This window comes from Lissotriton vulgaris, chromosome 1_1 (assembly GCF_964263255.1).
Source record: "Lissotriton vulgaris chromosome 1_1, aLisVul1.2, whole genome shotgun sequence".
NCBI lineage: Eukaryota > Metazoa > Chordata > Amphibia > Caudata > Salamandridae > Lissotriton > Lissotriton vulgaris.
Window position 1 is genome coordinate 899,615,987 of NC_141685.1, and position 21,399 is coordinate 899,637,385.

The 21,399-nt window shown below is 43.3% G+C and overlaps 1 protein-coding gene across 2 annotated transcripts in view; it reads left to right on the forward strand.

Moving 5' to 3' along the window:
- The window catches only part of LOC147748139 (intercellular adhesion molecule 2-like), a 207,492-nt gene that overhangs the window by 89,662 nt on the left and 96,431 nt on the right, over positions 1–21,399 (forward strand). The window contains exons 1-2 of one of the 2 annotated variants that reach the window (XM_086958976.1): positions 15,254–15,317; positions 15,444–15,528. The exons of the other annotated variant lie outside the window; for it this stretch is intronic. The gene's annotated coding sequence lies outside the window, so the exon portion shown is untranslated. Of the gene's footprint in view, positions 1–15,253; positions 15,318–15,443; positions 15,529–21,399 lie in introns of those variants that run through there. 2 annotated transcript variants of the gene reach the window in all.

Below are 21,399 nucleotides of genomic sequence, written 5' to 3' on the forward strand. Positions count from 1 at the left end.
CGAGCTGTATTTTAATTGGCTGTCAACACTCCAGACCAGGAAGTGTTGGCAGCCATCTTGTGCCTCGGTAGAACCAAAATGTTTTAATTTGCCCCCGGGGGCCAAATCCCGGGGGCATTATTAAAAGAAAAAGTGAGGGGGGTCCCAATCATCCCCACACTACCCCGGGGACCGCCACCCCCGGGGTTCTAAGTTAATATATGCAGGGGGCTCAAAGGGCCCCCCCACAGACCCGGGGTCCGCCACCCCCTGGGGCTTCTTCAAAATGGGTGGGGGGCTCTCAGGCCACCCCAGCCCCGGGGCTCGATTTTAATGTATGAGGGGGGCTCATGGGCCTCCCTGCAGCCCCGGGGACCGCCTCCCAAGGGGCTACTTTGAAATGGGTGGGGAGGCTCTCAGGCCCCCCAGCCCCGGGGACCGCCACCCTGGTGCTCAAATTTAATGTATGGGGGGAGCTCACAGGGCCTCCCCGCAGCCCCGGGGACCGCCAACCCCCAGGGCTTCAAACAAATGGGTGGGGGGCTCTCAGGTCCCCCCAGCCCCGGGGACTGCCACCCCCGGGGCTTAGGAATATTGGGTGGGGGCTGTGAGGCCCCCCAGCCCCAGGGACACCCACCCCCAGGGCCGGCTCCTGCAGTGTGCCCAGTGGGATACTGCTGTTTGCAATGGCAGGACGGGAGCCTAGCGGCTCCCACCCTGCCATTGCAAACTGCTTTCCAATTTGGAAGAGAGAGCAGGGAACTTGCTCTCTCTTCCAAATAAGAAAGCAGATTGCTTTTCCATATGGGGAGCAGCATGTTAGCTGCTCCCCATATGGAAATGCAATGCCAGCTCCTGCAGGATGCGGGGAGCCGGCTGGGAAGGTGGGGGGATTGGGGACCCCCCCACGTTCCCCAGCGGAGTTGGCCAGCCCCGGGAGATGGGGTCCCGGGGCTACTAGTGGCCCGGGAGGGGGCCACGTGGCCCCCTCCCCCAAAAAAAAGATTAAAAAAAAAAAAAGGGCCGGCCCCAGGGGATGGGGTCCCCGGGGCCAAAAGTGGCCACAGGAGAACATTCCTATAAAATCAGCAGAACTGCAAATTCCGATTTACTCACCTGTTATCAGGCGTGACCTCAGTGCTGCTTCTTTGAGCCCAGCACTGATCCTGAAAAGTAATTCTAACCATACTTACAAGTAACTTGCTTTTCCTTCCATAGGAATCCATTGTGTGGTTTTCACCAGAAAAGTTTCTAAGTGTCTAGTTTCACAAACTAAAAATATTCCTTAAAAAATGCCTGTAACCTTAAATGCATTCTTCCGACTGTTTTCAGGAGATGCACCCGTGCTGGAACCAGGATCCACCACTGAGTAAGAAAAAGTAATGCTAAAACTACTTACCTGATAAGTGAATTTCCTCTCATAGGTTAACATTGGTGATTCTATGTTAAAAAGTTTCTGTCATCTTTTAAAATACGATAAAATTCCTTAAAAATCACTACTGTAACCAAAACGCTTTTACTCAACTGTTTACAGGTGATGTCTCAGGACTGAATTTAGGATCCAGTCCTGTGGTTAGAAAAGTAATTCAAAAAATTAATTGATTGAATTTTACTAGAAATTCTCATTGACCTCAATGTTGCATTGTGTTTGAAATTGAGTTGCCTATTGCAACAACTGTAACTACTGTACTTCAAAGTCTATTGCCTATTTGCAAAGTATTCAAACTAAAGTAATTCACTCTGAGAAAGTATATTTTGTAATGTAATGTATAATATAATTTTAATGTAATAAAAAAATAAAATATCTAAAAATAAACTGTTTAAAAAATGTAGGAAATCTGTATAAAAAAATTAAAAATAACAAAAAATACATTTAAAAATTGTCATTTACAAAACCTTTGAAATTCACTGAAAAAACATAGGTTTGAGGCCTGTTAAAGTTAGGAATTAGCATTTAAAAAACCTTAGAAATTCACTGAAAAAACCATAGGTTTCAGACATGTTATAGTTAGGAATTAGCATTTAAAAAACCTTAGAAAATCACTGAAAAAACCATAGGTTTTAGGGGTGTTATAGTTAACTGGACATTTCACTCGTACAAAACCATTGAAATTCCTCCGTTATAGTTAGTTGTACTAAGTATAACTTGCGCGCCCGCAATCCACTGCTGATGATGTCACATATTACATCATTTATGACATGGTCAGTGACATCACTGATTACATCTCAAGTGATGTCACTGACCATGTCATGAATGATGCAATATGTGACGTCATCAGCAGTGCAATGCACATGCAAGTTATAGTGAGTCCAACTAACTATAACGTGGGAATTTCAATGGTTTTATGCGAGTAAAACTTCATGCTAACTATAACTGGTGTGAAACCTATGATTTTTTCAGTGAATTTAATAGGTTTTTCAAATGCTAATTCCTAACTATAACTGGTGTGAAACCTATGGTTTTTTCAGTGAATTTCATAGGTTTTTTAAATGCTAACTCCTAACTATATATAGGGCCTCAAACCTCTGAAATTTAATATTTTTTATAATGAACCCTATATTGTATACTTATATAATAATATATATATTTTTTTATTTATTTTTGCCTTGGTGCGCTCCCGGTGCGCGCCCCGGTGTGCGCACCGGAAAGTGCAGTTTTTTGGCGCGCACCGGTTAGCGTCCCGTTAGCGCTATTGCCGCGAACGAAAACATGATCGTGACGTATCGCGTATTCGCGTCCGCGTGATATGTACAGCGTAAGCGCACCCGGAAGCACTCGAGCGAATACGATCGCGCAACGTAAACATCCGACGCGCTTAGCCGACGCGACCCGGGGCGCGTCGCGTAAGGGCGTCGGGTCATGTGACCTGAAAATAACACTTTTTATTGGTGCAGAACAGTTTTGGTTTCCAAATGATGAAAGCCCGGGTCATGTGACCTGAAAATAACACTTTTCATTGGTTCAGGACAGTTTTATTTCCAAATGATGAAAGACCCCACCTTTTTTCCTTATTCTGACTTTGTCCTTTGACTGAGGAAGACCTGGTTGAACATCTTTGAGAAATATTTTGTACTTTAAAATGGCTACAGTTGCAGCAGCAGCTGGAGCATCTGCACCACCACCACCACCACCACCAAGAGGACCACCACAACATTACATTGGTGGTCAAGAAGAGGAGGAGGAGGAAGAGGAGGAGGAGGAGGGGAGAAGGTGGGTGCAAGAAGACAATACCCCATACAAACCAAGGCAGCACATTGTATGGGAGTTATTTTTCTATACCAGAGGGCAAGAAGAAAGTCAATGCGCCCAAGGTGACTTGCCTAATCTGTGGCATGGAACTTTCATGGGGGAACCCTAACAAAAAATATTCTTTTGGTAATAATACCATGATTAGACGCATGCAGCGCAAGCATCCAAACAACTATTCTGCTGCAGAGATGAGAGAACTGGCCAGTAACCCTCCCCAATCTTCAACCACCACCTCCAAAAGAAAGCAACCCACTCCCTCGGGACCACAGACAAGGGAGACAATCCCTTGCATACAACCACAGTTTGGGGAATTCAGAATTACATGTATTTTTTGTGGTAAGACCATCTCCTATCGTGAACAGAGCATAAAGCTCATCCTCCTTGCTGGTGACAACCACAATTGCCCCAAAAAACCCTAATTTTTTCCTGATTTTCTTTTTGCTCCAGTTGAGCCATTTTGAATTCCCTGTTTTTTGTTTCTCCCCATAAAAATAACAAAAAAATATAAAATAGTTCATAAAAGCCAAAAAAAGTACAAAATGTTCAAAAAACATAAAAAAAATATAAAACAACAAAAAGAAGAAAAAAACAGTTCTTTTGAGAACTACCTCCAATTTATAAAAAAGGCTCCATTTTTTAAAAACTCTGTCATTCTTTTTTCCCACTGGTACGGTCCACGGTCCGCTCCCCGGTGCGCGTACCGAGCGCTCCAACCCGCGCAAATCGAAAAAAAAAATAGTTTTGCCCTGCGGGGCCCTTTTATGGCCCCCACATCAAACCTAGGGGATCAGGGGGGGTCTACTCTGCCCCCTTATGGTCATTTCCCCCTTTGTTTTTGCCTCCTCTTTTGTCTCGATCTTACCGACACACAAGATGGCGGAAAACACGTTTTGGGACCCCCTTTGATCTTGGCCCCCGCTTGACGAATCCCCCCAAACTTTCAGGGAAGGACCGAAGCGCCGCAAGCAAATTTGAGGACATTTTCAGGCAGATACCTCAACCAGCGCCAAATGTATTCCCAATAGAATGTTGAGATTTTGCATTGAAAAAATTCCTAACTATAACTATCTACTGGCGACCGCCAGTAGGTAATATATATATATATTCAAACAGGCACCAAGCACTCATTGGACATACTTATATTCTTATATATATATATATATATATATATATATATATATATATATATATATATATATATATATATATATATATATATATATATATATATATATATATATATATATATATATATATATATATAAAGAAGAATTCCCAACCCGTCAATGGATGACAGGCTACGGCAGGGTGCAGACCTCAAAACGCCACATCAAACAGTCAGAGAAGCTCACAAACGATCCAACTCGAGTGAGTATGCAGGAATCAAAACGTTTTATTACACAATGACGCGTTTCGCTCCGCAAGGGAGCTTGTTCACATACAAGCACTCAGGAAAAAATGAAAGTATATATACACAACACAGGGAGGGTTTTAATTGGGGGAACACGCCCAGACAAGAAAAATAGAAATAGAAGAACAGTGCAAAAAAATTTAAAAATACAGCGACATGAGCAGTGAAATTCGAACATGAAAAATTAAATGATAAGGCATTAATCATTGCTGGGTATCACTAAAATGATAGTGGCAAAATAAACAACTAATAGCAATTTGTGGTAATAGGTGTAAATACAAAGATCTGACACGTTGCAGTTTAAAAACATGTAAACAATGACATTGGCAAAAATAGCTCAAAAAACAGAATTATTATTAGTCAAATGCTGGAGTAATAGCACAGAAACAAGCAAACTGCAAGTATAATGGCATAGTGCCAGAATCTGTGTTGTGTGCCGGAAAAAACCAGAAGGAGCAGATACGCGCCAGCAACATAAAATAAACAACACGTGTCAGATACATCAGGACATAGTGTCTGAATGAAAATAACCACATCACTGTTACAAATAAAAGGCTGCCAAATCAGCTAGAAGAAACAACAATAATCCGAGTCATGTAATGCAAAAGAAGTGCTAAACACAAAATACATTTGTATAAAAAATAACCGTAAGTTTGATGTGAAAGTAGAAATGAAAACAAAAGGCCCAACCGAAATATGTGTGAAATAGTAAAAAGAAGTCCAGAGAAAGGCAAGGGAAAATTAAATGCGAGGCAAAGGGATAGGTACTGTAAAAAGCAAGGGTTAAAATACCACCGATGCTTGGAAGGAAAATTCCATAGATCAGATGCTGAAAGCATCAGAGCAGATAAGCAATAGTAGATCAAGACCACTAGGTGCCGCAGTTTCTCGAACAAGAATAAATGGAAAAATCAATGCAGTCACAGTGTAAGAAAGAGGCAGACAGGAACCAGGACCAAAACGAAATACAGACAAGATCAGAGGAAACTTTTCAAATCTTCCGTCAGATTTAAACCATTTGGGGCCTTGGTGTCGAGTGACATGATAAGGTGGGATTCACGTTGTCTCAGTAGTTTGTCGCGGTCACCGCCGCGGCTCGGTTGAGGTACCGAACATAGAACAGTATATTGCAGGTCTTTCAGTTTTTTGTCATGAATTGCCTCAAAATGTCTGGCCACTGGGTAATTACTGTCACTGTTTACAATAGCTCTAATATGTTGGAGTATTCTTTGGTGAACAGGCAGCCTAGTGCTACCTATGTATTCCAGGTTGCATGTACATTTGAGCTTGTAGACAACAAACTCATATCTGCATGTTAGATATTCTTTAATCGGGATGGGTACATCGCTGAACGCAGTGACATAATGAGTGGTGTTGGTGGCAAAATTACAGGCACGACAAGATGTGCATTTGAAAAAGCCCATTTTGTTAGTTTTGCTGATTTTAGGTGGGTTTTCAGGTGCTGCTCTATCCAGAGCATCACGCATGGAGGGCGCACGTCTGAATGTGATTGTGGGTGTTTCAGATAACATTGGGCCAAGGATGCGCCTAATCTTGCGCTCTTGTGAGCTAAAAGTAGTGATCAATCTGACTGTACAATGAGTGGCATCCCGTGTGTTGTTAGTGCTTGCAGTGGTGGAGTCGCTAGGTGTGAGAAGTGAAACTCGATCCACTGATAAGGCTTTAACTAAAGCCTGATCAAGAATGGTTCTGGAATAGCCTCTTTTTATGAAGCCCTGTCTAGATTTCTCAAGGCATGTGGTTAAAGAATCATGGTCACTGCAGATTCTATGAATTCTAATGAATTCACCATAAGGAATGCTGCGAATGGTATGTGCTGGATGAGAGCTGCGCGCATGTAAGATAGCATTGCCCGCAGTGCTCTTGCGATGCAGTTTGGTCTCAAGTTTGTTGTCTTTAATGAATAGATGCACATCAAGGAATTCTGCCTCATTGACACTTACATTGGCGGTGAATTTCAAATTGAGAGAATTGGTGTTGCAATCAGATACAAATGAAAGAGCTTCCTCCTGTGTACCTTTCCAAATGATGCAGATGTCATATATATATATTTACTGAAAAAAACATAGGTTTCAAGCAGGTTATAGTTAGGAATTAGCATTTAAAAAAACCCTTAGAAATTCACTGAAAAAACATAGGTTTTAGGGGTGTTATACTTAGCTGGACATTGCACTCACACAAAACCATTGAAATTCCTCTATTAGTTGTGCTAACTGTAACTCTCGCGCCCGCAATCCACTGGTGATGATGTCACATAGTACATCATTCATGACATGGTCAGTGACCTCACTTATGACATCACTGATGACATCATCCAGTGAATGTGCTTTGGGTCCATATTTAAATTTGTATTATATATATAGCAATCTGCATTGAAGAATGAGTGGATGTATAAGTGTCTGGATGGAATATTTAGTAGCAGTGTGATTGACTGTTTACTTCTCTAATTTATAGTGCCTCAATAATATATATTGGGCAGTGACTAAACTGTGTGAATATCTGCATTACCTTCTCAGTTGTTGTGTAAACTGCTGCACCATTTGGTTACTAGCTACGTGAGAGTCTATATTAGTTATTGATTAGTTAACTGATTATTTGTATGGGAGAGTGAATGTGTGTGGTTCGGTGGGGGGTGTGTAACTGCCCAAAGATGTGTCAATAGTTGATTCAGTAGGTATATGATGTTAAGTCTACATTGTATAATACTTGTTTGGGTGAGTGAACATGTATATGGATGTGCAGATGAGCAAATATATATCTCAATGGTACATTTCTAACAAACTAGAATAATAGGCAGTGTATGTGATATTTGTTGTATATAAATAAGTATACATAAGACTCAGTGATTACACGAGTGACTGTATGGGTAACTGTATACTTGTACTAGTGATTTTATAACACACTAAGTCTGAGTTTCTATCTATATGAATAAATCAAGTGGTGTTTGTATAAGTGTGTAGCTGAGTAAATATAAGTATGAGTGAGTAGGATGACTCCATAAGTAAATAGGATGTGTGCTGGTATGTAATGTCAATATAGGTGTATAAGTATATTTGAAACTGTTCTATTGATCATTGACAGCATGTATGAGTGAATCTATAGGTAATTGATTAGATGTTTGTGTAGATATAGGAATCACTGAGTTGGTTTTTAGATATTTTTATTGGTGTGTCAATGGATTCAAATATGGTACTCTGTATTTTACAATGAGGGATGAAATATTATAGTAGTGTATGATGAGGTGTATCTGATTGTGACGTGGATAATGTCATCCGTGATATCATCAGTGATGTCATTTGAGATGTCATCAGTGATGTCACTGACCATGTCATGAATGATGTAATATGTGACATCATTACCAGTGGATTGCGGACGCGAGAGTTACAGTTAGTACAACTAACTATAACAGAGGAATTTCAATGGTTTTGTATGAGTGAAATGTCCAGCTAACTATAACACCCCTACAACCTATGGTTTTTCAGTGAATTTCAAAGGTTTTTTAAATGCTAATTTCTAACTATAACCTGCTTGAAACCTTTGGTTTTTTCAGTGAATTTCAAAGGTTTTTTAAATGGTAATTCCTAACTATAACCTGTCTGAAACCTATGGTTTTTTCAGTGAATTTCAAAGGTTTTTTAAATGACAATTCCTACTTATAATGTTGACCACTTCCCCATATTTTCAACAAGAAACCAAATCTGCAATGCTACCTAAAAAATTAGGCAATAGTTCCACTTACCACCTACAAATTAACATCAACATTTAACTACTGTAATAACGTTGAATATGTACTGCGTGAATTACATCCAACTCACACCCATGTTTAAAGAGCAATATGTGATAGAGGTACTAATTATACACTTCCGACACCCAACAAAAATTACAATACCCAGTGCAACGACCACCACAACCACCCCCACGGACCCCTCCCCCCTACTACCTCAGAGGCAGCGCAAAACAGGACAACAAACCATTCCAAAATAATATATCCCCTCAACAGTACACTAGCTCAATCTACAGAGATGTGGCAACCAAGTATGCATAAGGGAAAGAACTCAAACATCAACACAAAGCTAAGACTACCGGTGAAATACTATACACAATTCACTATAGAAATCAAACACTTTTCAGTGTGTAGATGTACCATTGATACGTGTAGTGTACTGAATAGTGGATGCAACCAAATTATCTCAGACACTGGGGAATATTTCGGTCATGTAGCTGTGTTGACCCCCCACCCCTTTGAAACAGAAGTGGAAGCGGAGTGGGCCAGTCCAACATAAACAACTTCAAAGTAAGACTATAAATAATTAGGCTACGCCTTGGGCATGGTTCACTTCTGCAAAGAGAACAGACTGCGCCGCAGCGAAGGTCCCCACCCTGCTACGTGGCTGCCGCCATGACCGCACGCCTCTTAGATAGAGGCCCATTGCAACTCAGCGCTACAGCACCACAGAATTATGTCTGTATCAACTACTGTCTTCGATCTACACTGCGGACAGCAGGGTTTACAACTTGAATTCAACTTTGGATCTCAATTTGTCATCAGTATCTGTGCTGAGTACTGCGTTCAATCTACTCTGCGGTCAGTAGAATTGACAACTTGATGCCAGTTGTGCATCAGCACTACAGGAAACATTGAATTCAGTCTAGATTTATTTAAACAAGAGACAATTGTACTATGTCCTCAGATTTTGTTAAAGTTTGAACAGTAGGAAATTCAGCCTTCATTTATTTAATACAGAGACAATTACGGACAGCATTCAAGTTAGCTTTGAGTTATGTAAGGCAGAGACAATTTTGTTAATGGATGCCACAAAAAACATTCCTCAATGTCTGTACTAAGTACTGCTTTCAAATGTACACTGCGATCAACGGAGTTTACCACTTGATAACACAAGCGCATCAGCACTACAGACAACATTAAATTCATTCTCGATTCATTTAAGGCAGAGACAATTCTACTGTGTCATCAGATTTTGTAAACGTATGTGACAAAAAAGCATTAGTCGATGTTTCTGTGGACTACTGCCATAAAGGTACTCTGTGGACAACAGGGTTCACAACTTGAATTCAGCTTTCCATCTAAACTACGGACAGTAGGGAACTCAGCCTTTATTTATGTAATGCAGAGACAATTCTACTGTATGTGTTCAGATTTTTTTATATAAGTCACAAAAATCATTTGTCGATATCTGTGCTGACAACTGCCCTAGATCTACATTTTGAGAGCTCATGATTCAGGTGGAATGGTGATTGCACATGACTCATTACAATAACCTAGAAACATTGTACTAGTGCCACCCGCCTGAACCACGAATCATCGCAGGGTGCACACACGCTGAGTTCTTCAGGTACCACTAACTCACTGCACCACAAGTCATCTCACCGTGGCCTTATTAAGACAGTATTCACTAGGCAAAAAACAGTGCTCCCAGTGCGGCTTACCCAGACTACGCATCATCACAGGTTACGTACACGCTCAGTTCCAAAGGTACCAGTAACTCACTGCACCCTAATTCATCGTCACATGGCCGTATTCAAGCAGAATTCAATAGAGAAAATACATTGGTTAGAATGCGCCCCCCTCTTTACCACTCATTATCGCAGGGTACATACAAGCTCAGCGCCAAAGGTACTACTAACTCAGTGCACCAAAAATCATTGCCACGTGACCGTATTGAGTCAGATGTTTTATTTGGAAGAAAATATATCATTGTTTTTGGAGAACTACTGCAACTTACTGCTGTGAAAGGACAACCAATGTTTATTAGATAACTTGATTTTAAAGACTTTGCTACCAGTGCGTCCTGCTCGGAGCAGACATCATCGCAGGCTCCACAGAACATTGTTGCTTCAGGTGCCACTAACTCTTTGCACCACTTATCATCGCTGCCTGCACACACACTAAATTACCAATACTGTGCATCTCTAATCAATGCCACGTGAACTTGGGCTCTTGCTAACCGCTGCCTCCTGCCTACACTGCGGTCATCAGAGCTCACAATTAATTACACTGTTGATTTATTATTTGCAGACTACAATACCAATCTAAGTATAACATTTATCAAAACCTATATACTATCCCTTTATTATGCTTCCTTTAACAACTTTTTTTATATCACTTATAGATTTACTTGAATAATAAATTTCACGCTGCAAGTGCAAAGGTACACTTAATGATAGTCTACACTGTGGATAGCATAGGTCACAATTTGAACCACACTTTTTCTTCATTGGAAACCTGAATTTCTTTTTTGGAGATAAAAATGGCTACACCACTGGAAGAATCATCTGATTCTGATAATTTTGTTGCTGAAGAATTCATAACCATCGATAGCACTTTTTTCCCCCCCCAAAGTATATACAGTCCAGTATGCATCATTCAATGCTTTGACTGCAGCCCATTCAGACCACACATCATCGCAGGGTGAGCACACGTTAAACACCAGACATACCACTAACTCAGTACACCATAAATAATCACCACAAGGTTTTATTAAGGCAAAATTCTGTAGTCAAAAAACATTATCCCCAGTGCGGCCTATAGGGACCACACATCATCGCAAGTTATGTACACGCTCAGTCTCAAAGGTACTACTAACTCTGTGTACCATAATTCATCACCACATGGCCGTATTCTGGCAGAATTTAACTGATTCTTCATTCATTATGCATAAAGTGCAGTACCAAATAAAGTAATGTACCTCAAACCTACACAAAATCGCCACTTGGCCTTACTAAGCCAGAATTCACAAGACAAAAAACATTACTATCAGCACGTCCTACCCAGTCCACACATCATCGCAGGCTCCACAGAACCTTGTTGTTTCAGGTACCACTAACTCAGTGGAGACCAAACTAAGTATAACAACTATCACACCCTACAAAATATCTTTTTAGTATGCTTCCTTCAAAACTTGTTTTTATATCACTTAAAGATTTAGTTGAATAATAAAATGCATGCTGCATACATGTTCGATCTTCCACTTCCACTATAATTGCAGATGATGCACTCCACCCTAAGATGTATACTGCGGACAGCAGGGTTTACAACTTGAATTCACCTTTGCATCTACACTATAGACAGCAGGAAATTCAACCTTGATTTATTTAATGCAGAGACAATTATACTGTATGTATTCAGAGTTTGTTAAAAAAAAGTGAAAAAAGCATTGTTCTATAACTGTACTGACTACTAGCTTCCCTGTACACTGTGCACAGTAGGGTTCACAACTTGAATTTACCTTTTCATCTACACTACAGACAGTATTAAATTCAGCCTCGATTTATTTAAAGCAGAGAAAAAAATAGTGCTGTTAAACTGCTAGTATGCGCAAGCACCTTCAATCGTTGCATTCTGTGAACTATGATAACAAAGAATGTAGAAAATTGCACCAAAATGTACCTCCACCACCGGCAATACCAAGTACCTCTGGGATATCACCTTCAACATCACCACCAGACATACATCCCCAATTTGTAAAAGTTACAATGCACTGCGTGAAGTGGAATCGTTTAATTTTTTATGGGGAGCAATAAGTACACCTAGCTTGCACAGCAATTTATAACCATCAATGCTAGTTTTTTTCCCCCTCAAAGTTCATATAGTCCAGTATGCAACAGTGAATGATTTCAGTTCAGCCTGCTCAGACCACGCATCATCGGAGGGTGAGCGCACGATAAACACCAGATGTACCACTAACTCCGTACACCGTAAATAATTGCCACATGCCCTTGTTAAGGCAAAATTCAATAGTCAAAACACATTTTTACTAGTGCGGTCTGCCTGGACCACGATTCATCGCAACCTCCACACAAACTGCCCCAACCTCAGTGCACCACAATTCATGAACCCTTTACCATAGAATCTTTTGTGTATTATTTCACATACAATGCTCCTACCTTTGTACAGCAGAAGTCATAAACCGTTTATGATTAAATATCTGTATATGATATCATGATTACTATTCTACTTGATACCAACAACGTAATAAAATGGAATCGAGCACACGTGCCCAAACCCACTTCAACTATCTATCTGTGTCTGTGTATTTATTATGTTTGTAAAATGCTGCTCCTCCACCCTACCACATTATATTGTATTGTATTATTTTTTTAAAGCATATTTATGAAGTGCAAAATCAAACCAAAACGATATCAGCTATTTACATGAGCACCGTATTTACAATACATTTTCAGGCACGCGTACATTACGTCCTTACTCTACAATAACAGGATGTGGACGCAACTCCGAGACTCGAACACTGATTTCCAGCATCAAGTTCTACAGTGTACCTGAATAACCACATTAGCTGCCCTTCATGTGCTAAAAACTACAACTTAAACCTTTCACAACCCTGTATTACTACAGCTACAACACCCCACTGAATGTACAATAAACATTCATAATCGCAGAAATGTGTTATGTCCACCATCTTTTATGTATGCAACTATGAAGGAATATAGAGTCAGTAATACCCTGTACCTTCTATGTTGGCCAAGTTGTGGGACTTTACAGATATAATGACACATTTGTTTTTAAGAACCGGGTGACGTCAGCACTACAAAACGGACACCCGAATCACTTGATTTCTCATATAACTCACGACGGGACCACCCCTATAGCTCCGGAATCATGGTTCAGAGCCTCGCGCAGCACTGGCATACGTCAGGCCAGCCCACTCCGCTTACGCTTCCAGGAAAACACAACAACGAAACATTGCCCAGATTTCCATTGTAGTGATTTCTTAGTTCCAGGTCTAGTTGTCAGAACGGCACACACACACTCCCTCATGGCTGGTATACACCTACACCACACCCATCCAGCGCATCCGTCACTACACACGTGACCGTACCAATAAAAAAGTACACCATTTTAGAGTTGCTCCCATCGCAAGCACGGTGATGGCCAGTCCTGGTGGTTTGGACGCCTCATGTAGGCCCGAACCACCGAACAGGGGCCCTCCACCACATGCGTGGCCTCTTTGGTCACTGAGTTAGTGGTACCGGATGGACTGAGTGAGTAAAGAACCTGTGATGATGATGATGAGAGCACGAGTATGTCGTTACCCATACCGATATCAAGACTCGGCATATGTCAGATTTCTTGGTGGCAGAGCGGGACTGCATGATGTAGAAGGTGTCCTGTCCACGAAAAGGTGAGCAGAGAGGCCTGGGTGCGCATCAGAGGGAGTCGATGGGCTGCAGCAGACTGGATACAAAAATCGATTTAGATGAACGCAATCCTATATACCGAATGTTATTGCATTAATATATATTTTTTCCAATAGTAGGAACGTTTTTATAATCGGTCAAACGTCCGGAATATAAACTATACAAATATGCGAGAGGGAAAATGTGAAAAAAGTGCAATGTTATTCAACTTTCCATTAACCCGTTAACCGCAGCGGTAATTCCGCCGCGGTGCGGGCGTTTCTGTGCGCGGGCGGGGCCGTGTCGGCCATTAGCCGACGGCAGCACTGGGAAGGTAGTGCTGCCGTCGGCCAATGGCCGATGGCAGCAAGGAAAGGGTTAAGATAGTAACAAACACCAATCATAACATCTTTCTTTTACTATCTTTTATATGTAGAGCTTCAGGGTGAATTATGTCCCGGCATGTGGTGAAAAACACACCAGTGACAGGAAGGTGAGCTGCGAATATTCTTTGCAGTCACTCTCATTTCCTCTCGCCTTTGATAAAAAAATGGCACACAATGTTAACTTCCTTTTTATCTTACAGGTTGTGTTTCACAAATTGGCGTCCCTCCAACACCTCTAAAGCTCAAAGTTCGAGGTTTCTGCGAGGGGAACAGCCTTTACAACGCGGCTGTTACACCGCATGCCGTTATAACGCGTTTTTTTCAACGCAAGTCGTTACCACGACTTGCGCTGGAGTGCGCTGCAGGTCAAGGATTTTTTTTATTTACTATCCAACACCTTCCCTACTGTACATAGGCTGGTGTTGGAATAGTAAATTAAAAAATTCCTAAGTCCGCACCCCCTTCAACGCAAGTCGTGGTAACGACTTGCGTAGAAAAAAAACGCGTTGTAACGGCACGCGGTGTAAAAGCATGCGCCGTAAAGCCATACATCCTTTCTGCGATGATGTGTGGACATCGTAACAACTTCTGAGAAGGCTGCTTCGACACGTAGTGCACCCTCTTTGAATCAGGCCAATGGCACAAGGAGAGCAAAGAAGCTTGTTTCCCGAAACAACAACAAGTCATCTGTGAAAGGAGAGAGTGGGTAGTGTGCAGCAGCTTCACTGCGTAGGAATGTACAATTACATCCGGGCAGTGAGAATAGATAGGTTACAACAGTTTGAGGGGAAGATGTACAAGCCCCTTGCGCCACTTTGTGTCACTTTTAACATGGGAAAAGTGGCACAAGGAGCTTCTAAATCTGCCTCTGACTTCCCAAGAAAAACACTCACCTCCGGACTCTGTGTGTCAATGGGGTGCAACAGTCTAGATACGCAATATTGAGAACTCAGCGCTATGCAATGGGAATGCATGGGATATACTACATTGGAAAATACGTGTGCAGTTGTATGTACTATGCTATTACTAACTCTATATACTATCTTTCAGATCACTAAACTGGAGGGTGCACTGTGAACCAGCACGTGCTAGGACACACAAAGGAAGCAAAAAGGTGAGCTACGAAGATTTTCTCCAGTATTAACTGCTCCATCTACAACTTTCTCTCACAGTTTTAATGTTGTTTTTTCTCTCTCTCTCTCTCACTCTTTCTCACATCGTTTCTCTTTCTCTTTTAAAGTTATGGATGCTGCTGCCCACTCTACCGTGACCAACCAAAACTGAGCTGAAGTTGTGAACTCTGTTAGTCACAGTGTTTACACAAGGTAAGCAGAGCAGCCTAGATATACAATCACTCCAATTAAATACATTAGAAATAAAAAAGCCCCTTGCGCCACTTTTGCATCACTTTTAACATGGAAAAAGTAACACAAATGTAGCGCAAGAGTTTAGTAAATAAACCCTAAAGAATATTGTCCTACATAATGACTTGATCTCTCATCTAAATCTGTCTCATCTCTGAATCATTTTAAAGAGCGGTTGATCCATAGTGTAAATCTGGCGCAGTAGGCACTTCCATACAGACACCTCTTGAACGCGGGCCTATAAGACAAGTGAAATGTATCAGGCACACTGCAGACGTAAAAATAAGGAAATATCGGCAGGTGTTACCTTGACTTGTAATGTTTGACCTCATTTAGTCACAACGATCTAATTTTAAACACTAATTTTCATTTTTGTTTTGCAGATTACCTACCGTACTTCTATTGCAGTCCATATCAAATTTTGCTTATTATATTATTTTGTTAAAGTTATGTTTCTTGTCATTTTTTTATACTGTTATCTTTAAGTTACATTTCTAGTTATTTATTGTTGTTTTAATAAAAGTTAATAAAAACATATAAATACACCTTCTTTTTCTGAAAACATTTCACTATTATTTAGTGTGATAATAATATACTTAGAAAACATTTAAAAATAGAAATGGTATTTATAATTTGAAGTATAATTCTGAGGCTAACTCTTTACCAGATCTTTACCGGAGTCTATAGCTGCGACTAACGGTTCCTATGGCAAAGTTTTACACTCCAGCACAGTAACTTTTTCCATTTGCAACATAGAGTGATGAACTTTTAACCTCTGTGCTTACGTAAGTGTTCTATGAACTGTCACTATGGTAACAGGCAGAAAACTGTTTGAGGGTAGGGCTGAAAGGTACTGGCTGTACAGAAGCCGTTATATTTACCCTGGATCCTCTACATTACAGAAAGGAAAGCAAAGTAAAACAGAACACTGTGTACCAGATTTACAACCTCCTTGCGCCACTTTTGCGTCACTTTTCACATCTTAAAAGTAATGCAATAGTAACGCAATGAACTTGTAAATCTGCCCCTATGCACATTACGAGCAAAACAAGTCCATAACTCATTACATTCTTTATCGATCACCATTAGACAGTGTTGCTTCACGATTCACAAGGAACTTCAATAAATACTTCCTGCCTATTTAAATGGAAGACAAGATTGTAGACATTACAAAACCTAGTGGCATATTTACAAAGACGGAGTTAAAATTGTCGTCGCATTAACACCTGCAAACTACAACAAAACCGCTGAAAATGGACTTCAAAATCCTTTGTTATCTTACCAGAAGATTTTCTCAACATTGCTGTTTCCTATACAAGACTGAGAGCCACCCCCGGGGCTATAAAACAAATGGTTGTGGGGAGCTCCAAGCCTCCCCCTGCAAAATAGGAAGTGTGGGGACCTCAATGACGCCCCTCAAGCCCCAGGAACCACCACCCCCGGGTATTTGTGTATTGTGGGAAGCAGACTGCGTGGCCCTCCGCCTGCACCCCTCGAAGACCCTGGAGACCACCATGCCCCAGGGCCGACTCCTGTAGTGTCCCGGGGTGCCTACCCCCGGACACTGCTGTTTGCTATAAGAGGGCGGGAGTCTCGTGGCTCCCGCCCTCCCATAGCAAACTTAGTTTGCATTTTGAAAGACACAGCAGTGAAACATGTTCTCACTTTCAAAATCCAAACCAGATTGCTTTTCCACATGCAAATTAGTCTCTCCCCATGCAGAAAAGCAATGCCGGCTCCCGAACAACGTGGGGAGCCGGCGAGATTGTGGGGGCATTGTGGCACCCCCCATGGCCCCCAACATTTTTATAAGACTCGGGGGATAGGGTCCCCGGGAATATTCAAAATTACTGATAGGGGCCAATTTTTTACGGTAAAATTAAAAGTTGCGCACCCAGTGCAGTGCTCAGTGTGGCCCCCTGGTGTGCATGCGCTGGATGCACGACTCATAATCTGTAGGCTGTGTGACTACAGCGTCTTTGGTGCACAACTTCTAAGCGTTTGGGAGCCGGCATTGCTTTTTTACATGGGGAGCTACTAACATGCAGCTCCCCATGTGGAAAAGCAATCTGATTTAGATTTTGAAAGAGAGAACAGATTTCCTTGCTATGGGAGGGCAGGATGGACACTCTGGGACACAGCAAGAGCCGGCCCTCCCACAATACATAAAGCCCTGGGGAGTGGTGCTTCCCAGGGCTTTGGAGACCTTGCAGCCCCCCAAAGAATTGTTCTTTTTAGCCCCGGGGGGTAACGGGCCCTTGAGTGCTCCAGGAGGGGGGCCACACAGTCCCACTCCCACAATACATAAAGCAGGGTGGTAGGGGTGGTGGTCCCTGCGGCTTTGGGGACCTTGGACCACTCCCCCCACCATTTTTTAATTTTTAGCCCTGGGGTTGACGATCCCCGAGGCTGGGAGGCCCCTCTGGGCCCCACATAAAATGTAATAATGTTGCCCCCGGTAATTAATCCCTCGGGAACTAATTATAAAAAAACCTCTGTTTTATTTTATTAATTTTACAGCACAGTCCGCGCACCCTACACGTACCTGCCAGGTTTAAAGAAGAAAAATAATTGTGGACCCTGGGGGTCCTTTTGGGACCCCCTAAGCAGGTCTAGAGAGTAAACATTTTTCTACCCTGCACCCTTTCTACGTTTTGCACACATATTCCACTGACTTCCTCAGCCTCGTTGCTACCGAGGCACAAAATGGCTGCCAACAGTTCCTAGTTTTGAATGTGGACAACCACTTGTCAGCCAATTAGCATTCAGCGCATGATCGGAAGGGTGCGCTTATGGTACGATGACAATCCTCGCTCACTCTGCGGATCCACCGCGCCCATAGATGTATAAATGACGTTAACTGAAAATTTCTCAGGAACTACTGAACAGATTTACACCATTTAAGCAAAAGGCACAAGTCTGAACTGAGTACTTCCTCCTTGCCAAATTTGATGTCATTCCGCTCAGCCATTCGGGCTGTAGCTGTGGCTAAAGGTCCTATGGGAAATTGTATGGGGAGAACATGTTTTGGGACCCCCCTTTTTTCTCGGCCCCCACTTGACGAATCACCCCAAAACTTTCAGGATAGGAGCTAACCAGAGCTGGCCAAAAGTTTGGAAAATTTCTCAAAAAATCATCAATCAGCGCTAAAGTTATTGGGAATAGAATGTTGCGGATTTCCTAGGTCCTAACTATAACTACCTACTGGTGACCGCCAGAAATGCAGTCTCCCACTGTAAATATTTTAATTTGCCCCCGGGAGGGCCAAATCCTGTGGGCATTATTAAAAACAAAAGTGTGAGGGGTCCTAATCCCACCCACACTCCCCAGGGACCGCCACCCCCCAGAGCTCTAATTTAATATATGCAGGGGCTCATGGGGCCCCCGCAGCCCCGGGACCCGCCACCCACCAGGGCTTCTATCAAATGGGTGGGGAGCTCTCAGGCCCCCCAGCCCCGTGGACTGCCAACACCCAGGCCTTTGAGCATTAAATGGGGGCTCTGAGGCCCCCCAGCCCCGGGGACCGCCACCCCCGGGGCTCAAATGTATTATATGCGGGGGGCTCACGGGCCCCGCGCAGCCCAGGGGACTGCCAGCCCCAGGGGCTTCTTTAAAATGGGTGGGGGGTTCTCAGACCCCACAGTCCTGGGTATCGCCACCCCCTGGGGCTCTAATTTAATATATGCAGGGGACTCACGGGGCCCCCACAGCCCTGGGGACCACCACCCCCTGGGGCTTCTATAAAATGGGTGGGGGACTCTCAGGCCCCCCCAGCCCCAGGGACTGCCACCCCCCGGGGCTTAGTAAAATTGGGTGGGCGGCTTTCAGGCCCTCCAGCCCCGTGGACCACCACCCACCGGGGCATCTTAAAAATGTGGGAGGGGGCCACACAGCCCCCTCCTGGAGCCCTCAATGGCCCTGGGGACCTCCACTCCCCAGGACCAGCTCCTGCAGTGTCCCGGGGTGCTCACCACCCGGACACTGCTGTTTGCAATGACAGGGCGGGAGCCTGGCAGCTCCCACCCTGCCATTGCAAATTGCTTTTATTCATTGAAGCGAGAGCAAGGAAACCTGTTCTCGCTTCAATGAAGCAAAGCAGATTGCTTATCCATATGGGGAGCAGCATGTTAGCTGCTCCCCATATGGAAAAGCAATGCCGGCTCCCGCAGGAGGCGTGGAGGCGGCGGGACTGTGGGAGGATTGGGGACCCCCCACAGTCCCCAATGGTATGGGCCAGCCCTGGGGGATGGAATCCCCGGGGCTACCAGTGGCCCGGGAGGGGGGTCATGCGGCCCCCCTACCCATTAAAAAAAAAGAAAAAAAGGCCAGCCCTTAGGAATGGGGTCCCCGGGGCCTTGAAGTGGCCTGAGGAGGGGGCTATGCAGCCACCCTCCATAAAAAAGAAAAAATAATTGCCCATGCCCTGGGGGATGGGGTCCCCAAGGCCCGGAATTGGCCACGGGAGGGCCCTTCCCATAAAAAACTGGAAAAAATTATATTTGGGGATCAGGCCCTGGGGAGGGGGTCCACAGGGCCCAAAAAAAGTAAAAGGAAGGGAGGCCACACAGCCCCCTTTTCCATTATTATTATTTAAAAAGACGCAATCATCCCCAGGCCCCGCCCCCTCACAAACACACTCTGCAAACGCACCCTGTGGAGTGTTTTAAATTGGGTATTTAATTCCCCTGCAATACTGGGGGCCCCCTGGGGGCCAACTAGCCCACCAGGTACCTCCAGTAAGGGCCACAGGGCTGCGTTGCAGAGAGGTGCTCCAGTCCATGCCCCTTTTTACACCTCTCTGCAATGCAGCCTTGTGGCGCTTACTGGAGCTACCTGGTGGGCTAGTTGGACCCCAGGGACCCCCAGTATTGAAGGGGAATTAATTCCCCAACTTAAAACGCGTCACGGGGTGCATTTGCACAGTGGTGAAGGGAGGGGGCGGGGCCTGAGTTCACATGTGTGCAAACATGCCCTGTGGCACGGTTTATGTTGGGGAATTAATTCCTTGTCAATACTGAGGGTCCCTGGGGGCCAACTAGCCCACCAGGTACCTCTAGTAAGCGCCATGGAGCTGCGTTAGAGTGTTGTAAAAAGGGAGTGGCCTCTGAACACCTCTCTGCATCGCAGCCCCCTGGCGCATACTAGAGGTACCTGGTGGGCTAGTTGGCCCCCAGGGGATCTCAGGATTCAAGGGGACTAAATCCTGCAACTCAAAACGCGCCACAGGGCGTGTTTGCACACATGTTACCTCAGGCCCCGCCCCCTTCCTTCACCTTTGTACAAATATTCCTCTAAAATCAGCCAAACTAAGAATTCCTATTCACTCACCTGTTATCAGGAGAGAACCCAGTGCGGCATCTTTTAGCCCAGCACTGACCCTGAAAAGTAATTCTAAGCGTACTTACCAGTAACTTGTATTTCCTTCTATAGGAATCCATTGTGTGGTTTTCAGCTGAAAAGTTTCTAAGTGTTGATTTTTGAAATGTAGAAATATTCCTCTAAAAATAAGCTGAACTACGAATTCCGATTTACTCACCTGTTATCAGAAGAGATGTCAGTGCTGCATCTTTGAGCCCAGTACTGATCATGAAAAGTAATTCTAACTGTACATACCAGTTACTTGAATTTCCTCCCTTGGCTAACATTGACTGGTTTCACTTGGAAATTCTCCTAAGTGTGGAGTTTTTGAACTTTAAAAAATTCCTATAAAATCAGAAGAACTACGAATTCCGATTTACTCACCTGTTATCAGAAGTGACCTCAGTGCTGCTTCTTTGACCCCAGTATGATCCTGAAAAGTAATTCTAACCATACTTACCAGTAACTTGTATT